The 17,568-nt window shown below is 42.9% G+C and overlaps 1 non-coding gene across 1 annotated transcript; it reads right to left on the reverse strand.

Moving 5' to 3' along the window:
• Positions 1 to 3,988: 3,988 nt before the first annotated feature.
• On the reverse strand, positions 3,989 to 4,120 carry LOC120102664 (small nucleolar RNA SNORA17). Its single transcript, XR_005504285.1, has one exon. It is a non-coding gene; the product is annotated as a small nucleolar RNA SNORA17 (small nucleolar RNA).
• Between the last annotated feature and the right edge of the window lie 13,448 nt (positions 4,121 to 17,568).

Consider the following 17,568-nt stretch of genomic DNA (forward strand, 5'->3'; position numbering starts at 1 on the left):
ACTCCCAGAAAACCAGCTGCAGTCGTCCATACATTTGCAGCCATCAATAAGGGCAATGCCCTAAGCCCCTTCACAGGTAAAGGATGTGACCATGGTCACATAGGCTCAAGACATCTCTCCATTATAATGAGGTACCTAAAGGTCTAGAGGCTTAGCCAATGAATTTTTCTTCCCAGACACTCCACCCTGAAAAAGATATTTAATCCCAGACCCACCCTGAGAAGTGGGGTACGGTTTTACTCATCCACTTTCTGCCATGACAATAAATGTCTTAAAGCCATGGACTGTCTCTGTGGGAAGCCACAGAGAAGGCCTTCACCTAGCCTAATCTCCAGTAAAAAGCCTCCCTGCACTCCCAGCCACTGCTACCAGTAAGCCTTTAGCCTGCCACCATCAAGCCAAAGACTCTCCCTGTGGGACCAGCCAGAATTCCCCCTTATTTCCCCTTCAGCCCTAGGTAGCTCCAGCCCCGAGGTCCCCCACTTTGTTCTCAGCTCTTCTGTAGCATCCCAGAGGCACCTGGATGCCCAAGAGCCTGAGAACTAGTCAACCGTGGCCTCCTTGCAGGCCTGGGGACCCCTAAGCCAGCTCCAGCTGTGTCCTGCTCTCAAACTGCTCTTCCCCACCCCAGGAACAGAGTCCTGAAGCTTCTTAAAGATGGACACCAGCCCAGGGGTGTTGTGGGGCAAGCACAGTCAACTTCCCACATCCTGCCTCCCAGAGAGGCCAAGCCCTGTGATGGAGCAGATGTAGGATTCTATAAGTAATGAAAAGCCATCATACAAATGGCCATGACAGTGCAGTTACTGCCAAGTTAACAGTAATACTTTCCTCCTACCTGCTTAGTGCAGCTGTCAGCCTCTGACTTAAGCAGCCACTGTTGGAGTATCTGGACAGCAGACTGTAAGTCCATATAATAAATCCCACATGGAGTCTTCATTAATACAACCTGTCTCCAAAACCAAAACCAACAAATTTGGAAAAATAAATACATTTAAGCTACATAAGCCATTCAGAAAAGCTATACCACAGGTAACTCATGCACAGATATTACTTAAAATTTCCCCAAACCCTGTTGTTACTTACTACTGGAGTAAACTACATGGCTCACGTCCATAATTCTAACACACAAGAGGCTAGAAAAAGAACATCTGAAGAAAGTTCAAGGTTAGCCTGGGCCTTGAGTTCTAGGCCTGCAATATGAACAGTTATGACACTTTGTTTCAAATTTTTTTGAAAAGTGAAATGAGGAAAAAAGAAAAGGAGAGAACAATACAGGCCAATTTGTTACAAATTTAAGCAAGCGCTAACAGCCCTTAAAAATATGGGATTGCAAGCTGGTACAACCACTCTGGAAATCAGTCTGGCAGTTCCTCAGAAAATTGGACATAGTACTACCTGAGGACCCAGCTATAGCACTATGAGCATATACACAAAAGAAGCTTTAACATACAACAAAGACACATGCTCCACTATGTTCATAGCAGCCTTATTTATAATAGCCAGAAGTTGGAAGGAACCCTGATGTTCTTCAACAGAGGAATGGATGCAGAAAATGTGGTATATTTTCACAATGGAGTACTACTCCGCTATTAGAAACAATGACTTCATGAAATTCTTAGGCAAATGGATGGAACTAGAAAGTATCATCCTGAGTGAGGTAACCCAATCTCAAAAAACCAAACATGGTGTGCACTCACTGATAAGTGGATATTAGCCCAAAAGTTTGGAATACACAAGATACAATTTACAGACCACATGAAACTCAAGAAGAAGGAAGACAAAAGTGTGAATGCTTCAATCCTTCTTAGAAGGGGGAACAAAAATACTCATGGGAGGAGATATACAGACAAAGTGTGGAGGAGAGACTGAAGGAAAGGTCATCCAGGATTGCCACACATGGGGATCCACCACATATACAGTCACAAAACCCAGACACTATTGTGGATGCCAAGAAGTGCATGCTGACAGGAATCTGATATAGCTGTCTTCTGAGAGACTCTGCCAGAGCCTGACAAATACAGAGGCGGATGCTCACAGCCAACCATTGGACTGAGAATGGGGTCTCCAATGGAGGAGTTAGAGAAAGAACTGAAGGAGCTGAAGGGGTTTGTAACCCCATAGGAAGAACAACAATATAAATCAACCAGAAGCCCCAGAGCTCCCAGGGACCAAACCATCATATAGAGTGACCCATGGCTCCAGCCACATATGTAGCAGAGGATGGTCTTGTTGGGCATCAATTGGAGAAGAGGCCTTTGGTCCTGTGAAGACTCATTTCCCCAGTGTAAGAGAATGTCAGGCAGGGAGGCAGGAGAGAGTGGGAGGGTGGGTCAGGGATCACACATATAGAAGCAGGGGGAGGGGATGTGGGATAGGGGGTTTCTGGAGGGGAAACCAGGAAAGGGGATAATATTTTAAAAAAATATGACTAACATTGTAATCCAAATCAAAAGGCTATGATTAAGGATGTCACAGACTGTATAGTAGCACCTGCTACTGTCATTTTGCTAAGTAGTCATGTGTTAAAATTGCATTCTTAATAATTTTCTTTGTTGAACTGGAAGAGCTTGAAGGGGCTCGAGACCCCATATGTACAACAATGCCAAGCAACCAGAGCTTCCAGGGACTAAGCCACTACCTAAAGACTATACATGGACTGACCCTGGACTCTGACCTCATAGGTAGCAATGAATATCCTAGTAAGAGCACCAGTGGAAGGGGAAGCCCTGGGTCCTGCTAAGACTGAACCCCCAGTGAACTGGTCTATGGGGAGAGGGCGGCAATGGGGGGAGGGTTGGGAGGGGAACACCCATAAGGAAGGGGAAGGGGGAGGGGGATGTTTGCCCGGAAACCGGGAAAGGGAATAACACTCGAAATGTATATAAGAAATACTCAAGTTAATAAAAAAAATAATAATAATTTTCTTTGTTGAATGTTTCATTGGTTCTTTGTAAATTTCATACCACACACGACAGTCACACTCATCTCCCCATGTACCTATCTTCCACCCTTGGAATCTCCTCACCAGCAGGGAGAAATAAAGAAAGATCTCATTGGGGAAGCTGTAGTGTGTCACAATGTATCCCACAGTATACCCTTTTGTCCACATTTCTTTGCTTACAAATGTTCACTGCAACGACTTGTTGGTTTGCTCTGAGGCCTCTAGCGTCTACTACTCTATCAATACTGGTACCTCACTGGGACACCTCTTGCATATCCTGTTATTGCTGTTTGTCATGGAGATCCTGTAGTTTTGGATCTGGCCCCTCCATACATTCCAACAGTTCATCAATAGGGTAGATGTTAAGGTGAGCTAACTCAAAGCCCTGTTTCTGGACCTGAATGGTATCTGAGTTGGTTAGTCTGCCACTTCTCCCACTCTCATGCCCTCAGGACCAGCTCACCTACAACCCACACATTCAGGACCAGCTCTACTGTGTTGTCCAGGCAAGGTGAAGGACTTGTACTTCCTAGTGCTACAGCTGGTGAGGGGCAGGGTCAGCTCTCCTGACCTCATACCTCCAGGGCTACCTCTCCTATGAAGCTCAGGTGGGTGGTGTGGCCAGTCCTGCCCAGCCCTCAGATATCACCATGTCCTCAGGCAATAGCAGCCCAAACCAGGAAACCTTGCTTGGCATTTGATGGTAATAGGTCCCTGTTGCTGCAGAACCAGAGATCCAGACCTGGCCCCCAATGGAAGCATAGGTCAGGACCTCACCATGGTTTCAGGTAGCATCACCAGCTACTCACATCAGGCTGTCCCTTGCTACACTGGAGTCTCCAGTTCTGCCTTTCCTTATTATGCACACTTTTTTTCTGTTTCTCTTTCTCTTCCATTTCTCCACCACTTACTTTCTTCTCTTAGTGGCACCTGTAGTCTCTGGGTATCTGCAGTTATCAGGGACTGACAGGTTCCACACTGGTGGGTGTCTCAGGCTAGCCCCCTGGAGTTAGACTGGTAGTCCTCACAGACTTTTTCTCAGGGAATGTTAGTCTATTAATCATTCAGATGGTCGTGGGTGAGAATACTGAGTGTAGAAATAGCCTTTCTCCTCTCTGCCACATACTGATGCACATGTGACACATCATCCATACCTGTAGTACCTATAGGAGCAGGCATTCTTAATATTTAGGTTTATTTCCTAGATCTGGGATTCACTTGACCTTGGAAAGACCTCTTTCTTGCAGTGGACAGAAGTCAGTATAGAACGGCGGAAATGGTCAAAGTCCTGATGGGAGGAAAACGTGCTCAGCCATAAAGGGGCCATGTTCATAAATTCCTGCCCCAAAACTGCCAGAACCAAAGCTACATGACAAACATGCATGACAAAGCTGCATGACAAACAGCAACAACAGGATATGGTGAGGTACTAGTATTGACAGAGTAGTAGAAGCTAGAGGCCTCAGAGCAAACCAACAAGTCATTGCATAAAACTGCCCAGGTGTATGACTCGGCTTGGGCAGACAAAATACAGAGCTCTAGGCTACATTTCACCCTATGCCGCTATCAGGTGATGGACTTTTGGGATGCGCTGATGCATTGCTCAGAGTGGAAGAACAACTCAGCCTAAGATGGGAATCCCTGCCCAGATGAGAAACAACTCAAACTGGGGCTGAAGCAGAAGTGGTTCCCATGCTAAACCACATGGAGTCAAGAATAAAGGGAGCCCAACTGATAAGGATGAGCCCAGGGATTGGGGGAGGGGAAGAGCTAAGGGGTCTTCTAGGAGAGACTTAGGTGACACAGCTTGATAACCAAGGCTTCCCTTCCAGGTGGCTCATGATAAAAAAGACAATCCTTGCTTCTCCATATTATTTATTGGTAGTAGAAGATGGATGCATTCAGTTCCTCAGGGTGTGCCAGAGATTAAATACTTTTTATAGCAAAAATGCCCAGGAAGGGAAGCTCATTGGCTAAACCCTCGGGGCCCATCTAGATGCCTCATTATCATGGAGAACTCTGTCTTCTGAGCTACGTGACCAGTGGTCACATTCTTTATGTGGGGAGTTGTGGTCCTGTATTCTAGACCAGGAATCTGGGTGGGAGAAGGTGAAATGCTTACCATGCTCAGGTAGGTGCCAGGGTTTCTGAACCCACTCAACCTTACCAAGTTCCCTGGCGTGGTCCACTGACCCACAAACTCCATGCCACAAACACTACCACCAAGACTCAGAGAATAGCAGAAAAGAAGTAGAATGCATGTGAGAATGAGAGAATGTGTGTGATTGGGCTTGAATTCAGACACACCTTTGCACCTTTCAGACATGTACCTTTGCTCCCTCTGGAATACAAGAAATGCCCTTAGTACACACTTTTAATCCCAAGCAATGAAGGTATATTTAGTATGTAGAAGGAAGTGGCCACATTTGAAAATGACAACTAATTGAGGAGCAGGCAAAGAGACTAATCAGAAAAAGATTTGAAAAAATGAGTCAGAGATAGGATATGCCCAACTCTCACAAGGACAGGAAAGAGAGGCTACTTAAAGTAGCTTAGAGAGAAAACATGTCAGTTGAGTGCAGTCAGTGCTATCAGCATACTGGAGTTGAATTTATTTGTGAGTTTGGTCACATGAATTCAGTTTAGTCAGCTGAGTTCCACTGAGCTCAGAGAGAGGTAATGTAACCTGGACAGTTTCGCAGATACAGGTGGCAGATGTGATAGACTGGGTGAGAAGAACCAGAAGATTAGAACAGATTGCAAGAGTTACTTTGAATCCAAACAAAGCAATTCAGTTAAAAGCAAAGAGGAGTCCATTTGAATCAGTCAGGTTGGAGAGGCCAGAACAGCTGAGTTGAACTAGCCATCCAGAGTTCAGAAAGAAATAGATACGACGGGTTTCTTTGGTAGTAAGCCTCCATGACAACAATTATATCTGATGAATAAGAGTTACATTTACAGCATATAGAACACATAATATACAAATATCGAGTCATATTTTAGCACAGCCTGAGAACACTTTACAATAAAGGTGTAATGGGTTCCAAGAAGATTTAAGCTCTGAAGCCTTATACAAATCTGCTTACTTAACCATATCCTCAATATACACTGAGGAAAAATGAAAAGAAGACAATCACTACCTTTGTACTGCTCACAGAATGTTGACCTAACATTCACAATCACACTAGCTCAGAATACAGACCATCACCAAATAACCAAAAGGAACATGGCTATGAGACAGAACAAGGCAACTCCCAACAGCCTCAACATTAACAGATTAAGTATATAAGAGGGCAGGAAACTGCAGAGTGCCAGGAAAAAATATATTAAAGTCCAGAGATTCTGGCTCACCCTCTGATTATGGGCAGGACAATGGACGAATACGTTAACTGCATAACTAGTGTCTAAAGTTATTAGTCAAACAGAAATGGGGGAGAATTTGTATACCAGTTGTTCGTTGTATGTCACCAACGCTGCAGCAGTTACTGCAGTGGTTTGAACATGCATGGCCCAGGGAATGGCACTATTAGGAGGTGTGGCCTTATTGGAGTGGGTGTGGCCTGGTTAGAGGAAGAATGTCATTCTGGGAGTGGGCTTAAGACCCTCCTCCGAGCTGTGTGAAAGCCAATTTTCTCCAGTTTGCCTTCGGAACAAGAAGTAGAACTCTCAGTTCCTCCAGTGCCATGGTTGCCTGCCTGGATACTGGCATCCTTCCTCCTATGATCATAACAAACTGAACCTCTGAGCCTGTAAGCCAGCCCCAAATAAACGTTGTTTATAAGAGTTGTTGTGGTCTTGGTGTCTCTTCATAGCAATGAAACCCTAATTAAATTACCAGCAGAAGTGAACAGAGGATTGCAAGGGGTGTCACAATGAGCTGCCAGGGCACTGAACACTCTTAAAGAAAAAGAAAAAGAAAAGCAAGAAAATCACCATGAAAAGAACACACCTGAAAATTAATTAAAATTTTGTGTAGCATGGAAACAAGGGATATTTTGCACATGTCCATCATACAAACGGACTAAAAATGTGCTTTCGAATTTGTAGATTTCTGCCTAAAATGCACCTGGTGAAGAAATTCTTCACGTGTGAAGTTTCACAGGATGTTGAACTTTTTCAGCTTTGCCCTTATGTTCTGAATCCTCCCAACTCAGCCAAGAAGGAGTGGGATGACAGGCATGTATTCTCATCCAGTTCTGCAGGATCAAAAGTGTATACTTCAGACAGCACTGGAAGCACAGACACAATCCAAGTACAAGCCCCCAAACTGGAGCATGCAGTCCACCAAGAGGGCATAGCTGAGCACGGAAAGGAAGCAAAGAGGGACGGATGTTCTTGAGAACTGGTAGGGGGCCATGGCTGGCCTGGAGCTGATTTGTATACATCCCCATCCTTAAAGGGCCCTACAAGTTCATAAGCTTTTCCATAGCTTCTACTTCTCTCTACACAATACTAAACATCTTTGTGTGTCAGAGGTGTTCTGAATGGTAAAGTCAAGCTGCCAATTATCACTAAATCAAATAAGTTAAGGATCTCAGCTTGGAGCTCAGTTCTGACATTGTGTGCAGAATGAGCAGAAGAGGAAGAAATGAGATTTCTCTCACTTTCACTATTAAACATAACTCATTTACATTTTAAAAAATGCATAGTGGGTTTACCCTTCCTACCCCCACTACCCTCATCTCCTCTCTTCCTCTGTGACTTTCTTCCCTGGAAGAGACTTCCTCTTCTGAATAATGACCGTTGTTGCCTTGTGGCATTAGATGTTGAGGTTATTTAAGACAATTACAATACCTCCTGCTAGAGTGACATTATTGTTTCCAGTGCTTTCTTTTTCATTTTATCTTCTAGAATATTTGGTATTTCTTCAGCCTCTACCTTGTCTGTCATTTTTTAAGGTTTCAGAATTTTTTTATAACTAGACAAAAGCAAAAACAAACCAAAACCCCTCTTAATCGTTTCTCAAATGTGACAGAATGCTTCTCCTCTCACTTCTCTATTCTCAAGAGCTTTTTCTTCCTCCCGCATTGTTACTCTGCTCTTCTAGCTTTCCTTTGTTACCAGCTAACTACTAGAAATAGGATTACTGTTTTCACTAGGAGCCAGTAGGATATTGTTTTCAAAAGTCAAAGCTTACAGTGCATAAAAACAGGTGAATTTAGACACTTAAAACAGAGGCGAATGCCAGCAGCAAACCACTGAACTGAGAATAGGTCCCCTATTGAAGGAATCAGAGAAAGAACTGGAAGAGCTTGAAGGGGCTCGAGACCCCAAAAGTACAACAATGCCAAGCAACCAGAGCTTCCAGGGACTAAGCCACTACCTAAAGACTATACATGGACTGACCCTGGATGCTGACCCCATAGGTAGCAATGAATATCCTAGTAAGAGCACCAGTGGAAGGGGAAGCCCTGGGTCCTGCTAAGACTGAACCCCCAGTGAACTGGTCTATGGGGAGAGGGCGGCAATGGGGGGAGGGTTGGGAGGGAACACCCGTAAGGAAGGGGAGGGGGGAGGGGGATGTTTGCCCGGAAACCGGGAAAGGGAATAACACTCGAAATGTATATAAGAAATACTCAAGTTAATAAAAAAAAAATATTTTGAAAAAAAAAAAAAAACACCCCTGTGGCCAGCTTCTCTGGGCCCTTGGATCTCCTTAAGCCTCACTGAGTTCTGCAATCCTGAAGACTTATGAAATCTCACAGTCAAGTAAGTGGCCTTATAGTCACTTATTTTGGGAGTATATGGAGTATGATTATTTTTGTTAAAACCTGGCCTTATAGTGAGTTCTAAGACAGCTAAGGAAGACTACACAGTGAAACCTTGCCTGGAGGCAGGGGGTAGGGAATACAAAAGAAAACATAGCCTTGGGTAATTTCGAAAGATAAAGTTAAAATGCGCCCCCCCCCCAGAGGTACCTGGATCCAATGTTTCAGAGGGTGTTGGTGGTGTTGAGTCTGCCTAACTCCTCTAATGATTCAAACTCCCTATTAGGGACTGACCCTGACTTTAACTAGAAAGAACCCTTTGCAGATTTCCATTAAATTCGTTTATACTCCTAATGATCACAGCACTTATTATTAGAAAATACAGAGAGAATTTAAAACTTAATAATAAACCATAGTTGTATTGACATAGACTCTTTGTTCAAAATATTCAACATATGGAAAAATGTTAGGCAAAATTGGTACCACCACAGATCATTAACAAAACTTTTTAACTACATTTATTGCAGGTAAGTGTGTTTTACGAAAATTAAAAATATTCATATGTCCACTGTGAAACTCTTGCTGTATATCCTTCTAGATTTTTATTCATAAGTTAATATTCATTGTGAACATTGATATTCCTATAAAAGCGATGGTCTTACTGCTATTGTTTTATAGCATCTTAAACCTAAGAAACAGAGCATGCTCAGCAAATACTCTTACCCTGAGCTATACTTGGCAATCTTTTTGTTTTATTTTATGATTGTTGTGTTTTGTTTAAGACAGTTTTTATGTCTCAATTACAAACCATGTAGCCCAGGCTGCACTCATACTCCCAGTGTGCTTGATTCCCTCACTTTAGTGATGAGATTACAGCTGTGTACCACCATACTAATTTGTGTCATGTTTCTGATTGATCTTTTTATAATAAGTAACAAGCATATTAAGTATATTTTATAAATATTGACCTGCAAGATTTTTAAAGCCATATATAATTATTAATCACTTGTATACAACATAAATTAAGTAATTGTGTAATCCCTACTATTGAAAACTTAAGTTGCTGCCCCTGTTTGGTTGTTAATATACTTACAAAGACAGTTTATGGATGAAGTCATGGAATTATAGCAGATATACATTTAAGAAAGTCTGATGTACAAAACAATCATCCACCATGATCAAGTAGGCTTCATCCCAGGCATGCAGGGATGGTTTAATATACGGAAAACCATCAACGTGATCCATTATATAAACAAACTGAAAGAACAAAACCACATGATCATTTCATTAGATGCTGAGAAAGCATTTGACAAAACTCAACACCCCTTCATGATAAAAGTCCTGGAAAGAATAGGAATTCAAGGCCCATACCTGAACATAGTAAAAGCCATATACAGCAAACCAGTTGCTAACATTAAACTAAATGGAGAGAAACTTGAAGCAATCCCACTAAAATCAGGGACTAGACAAGGCTGCCCACTCTCTCCCTACTTATTCAATATAGTTCTTGAAGTTCTAGCCAGAGCAATCAGACAACAAAAGGAGGTCAAGGGGATACAGATCAGAAAAGAAGAAGTCAAAATATCACTATTTGAAGATGATATGATAGTATATTTAAGTGATCCCAAAAGTTCCACCAGAGAACTACTAAAGCTGATAAACAACTTCAGCAAAGTGGCTGGGTATAAAATTAACTCAAATAAATCAGTAGCCTTCCTCTACACAAAAGAGAAACAAGCCGAGAAAGAAATTAGGGAAACGACACCCTTCATAATAGACCCAAATAATATAAGGTACCTCGGTGTGAGTTTAACCAAGCAAGTAAAAGATTTGTACAATAAGAACTTCAAGACTCTGAAGAAAGAAATTGAAGAAGACCTCAGAAGATGGAAAGATCTCCCTTGCTCATGGATTGGCAGGATTAATATAGTAAAAATGGCCATTTTACCGAAAACGATCTACAGATTCAATGCAATCCCCATCAAAATACCAATCCAATTCTTCAAAGAGTTAGACAGAACAATTTGCAAATTCATCTGGAATAACAAAAAACCCAGGATAGCTAAAACTATGCTCAACAATAAAAGGACTTCAGGGGGAATCACTATCCCTGAACTCAAGCAGTATTACAGAGCAATAGCGATAAAAACTGCATGGTATTGGTACAGAGACAGACAGATAGACCAATGGAATAGAATTGAAGACCCAGAAATGAACCCACACACCTATGGTCACTTGATTTTTGACAAAGGAGCCAAAACCATCCAATGGAAAAAAGATAGCATTTTCAGCAAATGGTGCTGGTTCAACTGGAGGTCGACATGTAGAAGAATGCAGATGGATCCATGCTTATCACCCTGTACAAAGCTTAAGTCCAAGTGGATCAAAGACCTCAACATCAAACCAGATACACTCAAACTAATAGAAGAAAAACTAGGGAAGCATCTGGAACACATGGGCACTGGAAAAAATTTCCTGAACAAAACACCAATGGCTTATGCTCTAAGATCAAGAATCGACAAATGGGATCTCATAAAACTGCAAAGCTTCTGTAAGGCAAAGGACACTGTGGCTAGGACAAAATGGCAAATGACAGATTGGGAAAAGATCTTTACCAATCCTACAACAGATAGAGGCCTTATATCCAAAATATACAAAGAACTCAAGAAGTTAGACCGCAGGGAGACAAATAACCCTATTAAAAAATGGGGTTCAGAGCTAAACAAAGAATTCACAGCTGAGGAATGCCGAATGGCTGAGAAACACCTAAAGAAATGTTCAACATCTTTAGTCATAAGGGAAATGCAAATCAAAACAACCCTGAGATTTCACCTCACACCAGTGAGAATGGCAAAGATCAAAAACTCAGGTGACAGCAGATGCTGGCGAGGATGCGGAGAAAGAGGAACACTCCTCCATTGTTGGTGGGATTGCAGACTGGTACAACAATTCTGGAAATCAGTCTGGAGGTTCCACAGAAAATTAGACATTGAACTGCCTGAGGATCCAGCTATACCTCTCTTGGGCATATACCCAAAAGATGCCCCAACATATAAAAAAGACATGTGCTCCACTATGTTCATAGCAGCCTTATTTATAATAGCCAGAAGCTGGAAAGAACCCAGGTGCCCTTCAACAGAGGAATGGATACAGAAAATGTGGTACATCTACACAATGGAATATTACTCAGCTATCAAAAACAACGGCTTTATGAAATTCGTAGGCAAATGGTTGGAACTGGAAAATATCATCCTGAGTGAGCTAACCCAATCACAGAAAGACATACATGGTATGCACTCATTGATAAGTGGCTATTAGCCCAAATGCTTGAATTACCCTGGATGCCTAGAACAAATGAAACTCAAGACGGATGATCAAAATGTGAATGCTTCACTCCTTCTTTAAAAGGGGAACAAGAATACCCTGGGCAGGGAATAGAGAGGCAAAGATTAAAACAGACACAGAAGGAACACCCATTCAGAGCCTGCCCCACATGTGGCCCATACATATACAGCCATCCAATTAGACAAGATGGATGAAGCAAAGAAGTGCAGGCCGACAGGAGCCGGATGTAGATCGCTCCCGAGAGACACAGCCAGAATACAGCAAACACAGAGACGAATGCCAGCAGCAAACCACTGAACTGAGAATAGGACCCCCGTTGAAGGAATCAGAGAAAGAACTGGAAGAGCTTGAAGGGGCTCGAGACCCCATATGAACAACAATGACAAGCAACCAGAGCTTCCAGGGACTAAGCCACTACCTAAAGACTATACATGGACTGACCCTGGACTCTGACCTCATAGGTAGCAATGAATATCCTAGTAAGAGCACCAGTGGAAGGGGAAGCCCTGGGTCCTGCTAAGACCGAACCCCCAGTGAACTAGATTGTTGGGGGGAGGGCGGCAATGGGGGGAGGATGGGGAGGGGAACACAAATAAAGAAGGGGAGGGGGAAGGATTAGGGGGATGTTTGCCCAGAAACCGGGAAAGGGAATAACACTAGAAATGTATATAAGAAATACTCAAGTTAATAATAAAAAAAAAATTGTATTGGATATAATGTATGGTCCATAACCCCAGATATCTTCAAGTTACCACTCAAGTCTGTGACTGTCATGCATCCAAAGTCCCTGGAAACAGCTCAGACAGTAACTCAACAGTGTAAACAAAGGTCTTTTGGTGCAGTGTGGATGCTTCCCAGAATACTTACCTATCTACCTACCTACCTACACACACACACACACCCTCGGATATCGGAAGTGGGGGTGGAAGAGCTATCGTGCTGAAGAAAGTGACCAACCCTTCAGTGTCTGGGCTGCAGGCAAATGCTTGTTGTCTAAGTTTTCCAAAGGAAAAGATTGAACCGGTCAGCTGATTTGCTTAGGAATAACTTAGAACTGTCTTTGGGCCTATTAATAAAGCCTAATGAATATGGATGCAGTGTGGACTCAGAAAGGCCTGGATTTTAGCTCGCCACCAAACATGAGTCTGGGAGCTGGGGATATGTGAATAGAAACACCAATTTGAGCTCTTATGGCTTCATGTAAATCCCATGATTCTCATGCTTTGACCACAGTAAAACAGAAGAGCCAGTTCTCTTCAGGGATGCTGTAAGGGTTAAATAAAAAGCACAAATTGTCTTTTGTTTTGGTTCATTTGAGACATGGTCTCACTATGTATCCCTAGCTGACCTGGAACTATGTAAATCTGGTCGATCGACCTCAAACTCATCTAGATCACCTGTTTCTGTCTCCCAAGTGGTTTCCCTAGCCCTCGGTCCCTTGGGATGGTCCTTGGTGGTAGAGAGTAAAAAGGAATAGAATCAACAGCACAGACTCCAAAAGTCAGATGAGAAGAAGCAGACGGTCATTTATTGCAGGACCAGGGTGTGCCTTTATATCCTCCACCCATGCCCCATTGGAACATTACCACTTGCTCCTTGCCCAGGTTATTGTGTCTTTCTGGGTCTCCATGTGCCAGGTAGATCTTAAAGTTGTAGTGTTGATGCAGCTATTGCAAATGTGTGGGCCATGGGGACTCATTCCTCCTACACCAAGTGATGGGGTTAAAGGTACGAGCCAAGCCCAGGTTCACAGTTTTCAATCATAACCTGACAAGTGGATAATAAGTTGCATTCACCATTTAACATTATTCGCTGTCCAAGACTCCAATCTTTCCTTAGCATATAATTTTGAGCAAAACACTGAATCTTCAAGCCTGTGTTTTCATACAGTCATCAAGAGTGTATCACCTACTTCCTAGGTTCAGAGTAATTACAATCAGAAATATAGACAGAAGCTCAAGAGAATTTCAAGAGAATGTTTTTTTGAGCATACTAGATTCCAGAAGCTTCTCTAAGATGATGAACTAGGTTTCCTGCCATAACTTGTCAGAGTGCAGGTGTTTGGAAGAACAGGGCAGGCAGAGTATCAAAGTAACAGTGAGGAACTGAGAGACCTGCTGTTAATCCCAGATGGCAAAAATAAGACCACTACCACAACTATTAAGCCAAATTTGAAGCAAACTTTATTCAAGGACTGGTAAGGATATTTGATGGCCACCATAGGAAGGATTCCCAGAAAATGGCCACAAACCACGTTAGTCAGGTCCTTATAAAGGCAAAACCCACAAGGCTAACTACTTCCCGGTTTTGTCCAATGGGGGCAATCGTACATCTCAAAGTCCTTCTTATCTAAATACCTCATCTCGACGTCCTTCCTATCTAAATGTCGCCTGCCTGCATGACATCAAGCACACCCTGTGCAGTTGAGGAAAACGACCTTTGTTTACAGATGTGAAAACGAAGTGTGGCTCGTTATCTTACTTAAGCAATTGCTCAGAAAATTCCAGGAAGTTTTCCATTCTTGGGTAAGTGGGGTTGAAAAGTTACAGCCATTTTTGCTTTACGGATCTCTTAACTTTAGCCCTCACACTATAGCAGTGAGCCACTGCTGCTCTAGAAAATACACATTCCCCACCTCGGACTCCGGGATTTATGTCACAGTGCCCGCAGAAATATTAATGATGCTGAGACCTCTCCACATCCTTATCTCTGCTGAGAGGGTGCCATGCTTACCGCGGAGGCTCAGCACACGCACGGGGCACACTTGGTTGTGCTTTCTGCGTACTGTTTGCCTCCTCTAACATCATGAGAAGACTGTGGGAAAGAACCCAAGAGCTGGTTGTTCATTACTGTGACCATAGCATGAACAGGAGATGGGGCGCCTACCAGTGCACTTGATGAAGGTGGAGGGTAGTTAGCAGAAACTGAACACAGGACGGGCGACGTTTTTGGTTCTGTACAAAGACAGGAGGATGCCTGTAACTGTAAAGCCAAAGAGCAGCAGCTTCCTCTGAGCCACGTACAACTAAGCTCCGAGCTTCTAGAGAAATATAAACTGTTGAGAACAGTCGTCGCTGACTAATATTCCTATCGTTTTTTTTGTTTGTTTGTTTGTTTGTTTTTTTGGCCAAAGTGCAGCACAAAACAGGAAGTATTAAACTTAAATAAAAGACTCGAAGATTTTGTTTTCCTGAAGTTTTTCTTCTAAATTTATTTTTGTGGGGGAAAAAAAACCCTGCACATATACACACAATACATATTCATTTCCCAGGCTGCTTTGCTGTAAAAGCCTTTAGTTGTGAAACCACAACTGTCCACACCTTTATGGTGAGACAGACGCAATCCTAGTCCCACGTTCAAACCTTCCAGTCAGACACTCAGACCTCAGTGCCAGCGTGGCACAGCTGCAGGCTTCTCTTCCTGTCCCCGGCTGAGGTGAGGGACACCTGGAGTAGCCACCAGCTTGAGGAAAGGATGGGCTGATCACTTGCTTCACTGTGAGGACTGGCTGGTCCTGGCCAAAGTCCCATCTCTTGGTGCTTCTGTCTTAAGGTGGACCTTCCACAACACTGAATTACAGTAAAGTTCACAGCTCTTGAGAAAACCACGAAGAGCTCTATTTTGAGATTTCCTGTGCCCAAAACCACCCCATGTGTCCCCAAATTTATAATCACAGCTGTTCTAACACTCTGTGTTACCGCCCTACCCACGTAGTCCATGCTGAACCTAAAACACTGAGACTGAGGAAATTAGAAAGATGCTTCAGGAACTCAGTAAGACTAATGGGGCCTTAAGGTACCCTTAAGAAGGGTTTCAGGTATATGTAGGCTTTGTGTCACTCAGGGATAAAATCCACTTACAGGTTATAAAATAAACAAGGGCTAGAGAGATGGACAGGTGGTTAAGAGTACTGGCTGCTCTTCTAGGGGACCTGAGTTTGGATCCCAGCACCCACATGAGAACCATTCTAGTCCTAAGAGATACAACACCCTCTTCTGCCTCTGCAGGCACCAGGCATACAAAGCATCCATGCAAGCTGAACACCTTACAAGCAAAATGAACCAACAAAAAACTGAAGAGAGGAAAACAGTTAAATACTGATTCATGTCTAAGTTTTACTTCTTCAGTCCATGTCCTCTCCACATCATAGTTCAGAGAACTGAGGCCATGCGCACACTGAAGACTTTGATGAGCCCCTCAACTCCATTGCTCATCATGGGGGGGGGGGGGGATCTGAGGTTCAGCTCATGTCTCCTACAGCATTCTGTACTGGGAGACAGGGTTCCATGTAGCTTAAGGTAGTCTTAGAGCTGACTTTGTTGACAAGCATTGAATCCCTGATCCTTCAGCAGCTTCTTCCTGGCCCTGGGATTAAGCTGGGTGACCATGCCAGCTCTCAAGTCAGTCCTTCACCTTAGTTATTTTCCTTATCTTGAAAGGATATTTTAGCGCAAGGCCCTGGGTTCGGTCCCCAGCTCCGAAAAAAAGAACCAAAAAAAAAAAAAAAAAAAGAAAGGATATTTTAATCTGGTTCATTATCTATTAATGATATGCTTATTAAAACAATCTCAGGGATTAGAGATGAATTTCAAGATGAATAGTCCTCCCAGTTCCCAGTTCTCACACATTTAAAGCAATGACAGGGAGTCTGTCTAATAACAGGATACTGAAATAATTCAGTAATAATAATTTCAGCAGTCCTTCATATTACTATTGGAAATGTTCACAGAGACACAGCTTGGCTCTAATTACTCTCTTGCCTGCACACTTATCTGCAAGTAGAGAGGCAGGACCCTGCAAAGTAAAAATGAAACATGTTGCAATTAGTAAGGAATGGGGAGGGTTAGCTCCCACAAATCCACAATCTCCACCAGTTCTCCTTACTATGCCATGTACTGCTTTGACTACACACTTAAAATGTGTATATTTATATATAAAATTATCAATGGAAAATTTAATCAATTTTTAAAAATGCAACCCCCAAAATGCTAACAAATGAAATAAATGTTAACACACTGTAGAAGAGTCTGCTAGATGCACTCATAGAATGAGCACTTGGAAGGGGTGATTGTTGTATAGCAAGAATCATCTTTATTCTATGGTAAGGTAAAGGGGATCATGTGCCCGAGGACAACGTCCAGAAAAAGCATCTCCTCATGCAAAACTACCACCATGCAATACTTGTGCAATGAGTAGTCAGTCTATTGGCAGCTTAAAATCAGTAAGAGGCCACTCAAACAAAGTGAGAGAGAAGGAGCAGAGAGCTGGGCATGGGTGGTATACACCTTTAGTGGTAACCGGGGGAGACAGAGACAGGCAGATCTCTGTAAGTTTGAGACCAGCCTGGTCTACGAAGAGCTCAAAGAACGCAAGAAAAAAGGAAGAGGAAGAAGAGGAGGAGGAAGAACAGGTAGAGGAAGAGAATTACACCAGCAGCAGTGTTAGCAGAGTTACAGGACACGAATGGTAGAAATTTCACAGGACCTGGGAAACACGAATGACCTGTCCAATGAGTCTATAACTAGGCATGCACACTACAGACAGCTAAGACAAAATTCCATGATTTTGTAA

This window comes from Rattus norvegicus, chromosome 4 (genome assembly GCF_036323735.1).
Source record: "Rattus norvegicus strain BN/NHsdMcwi chromosome 4, GRCr8, whole genome shotgun sequence".
Lineage (NCBI taxonomy): Eukaryota > Metazoa > Chordata > Mammalia > Rodentia > Muridae > Rattus > Rattus norvegicus.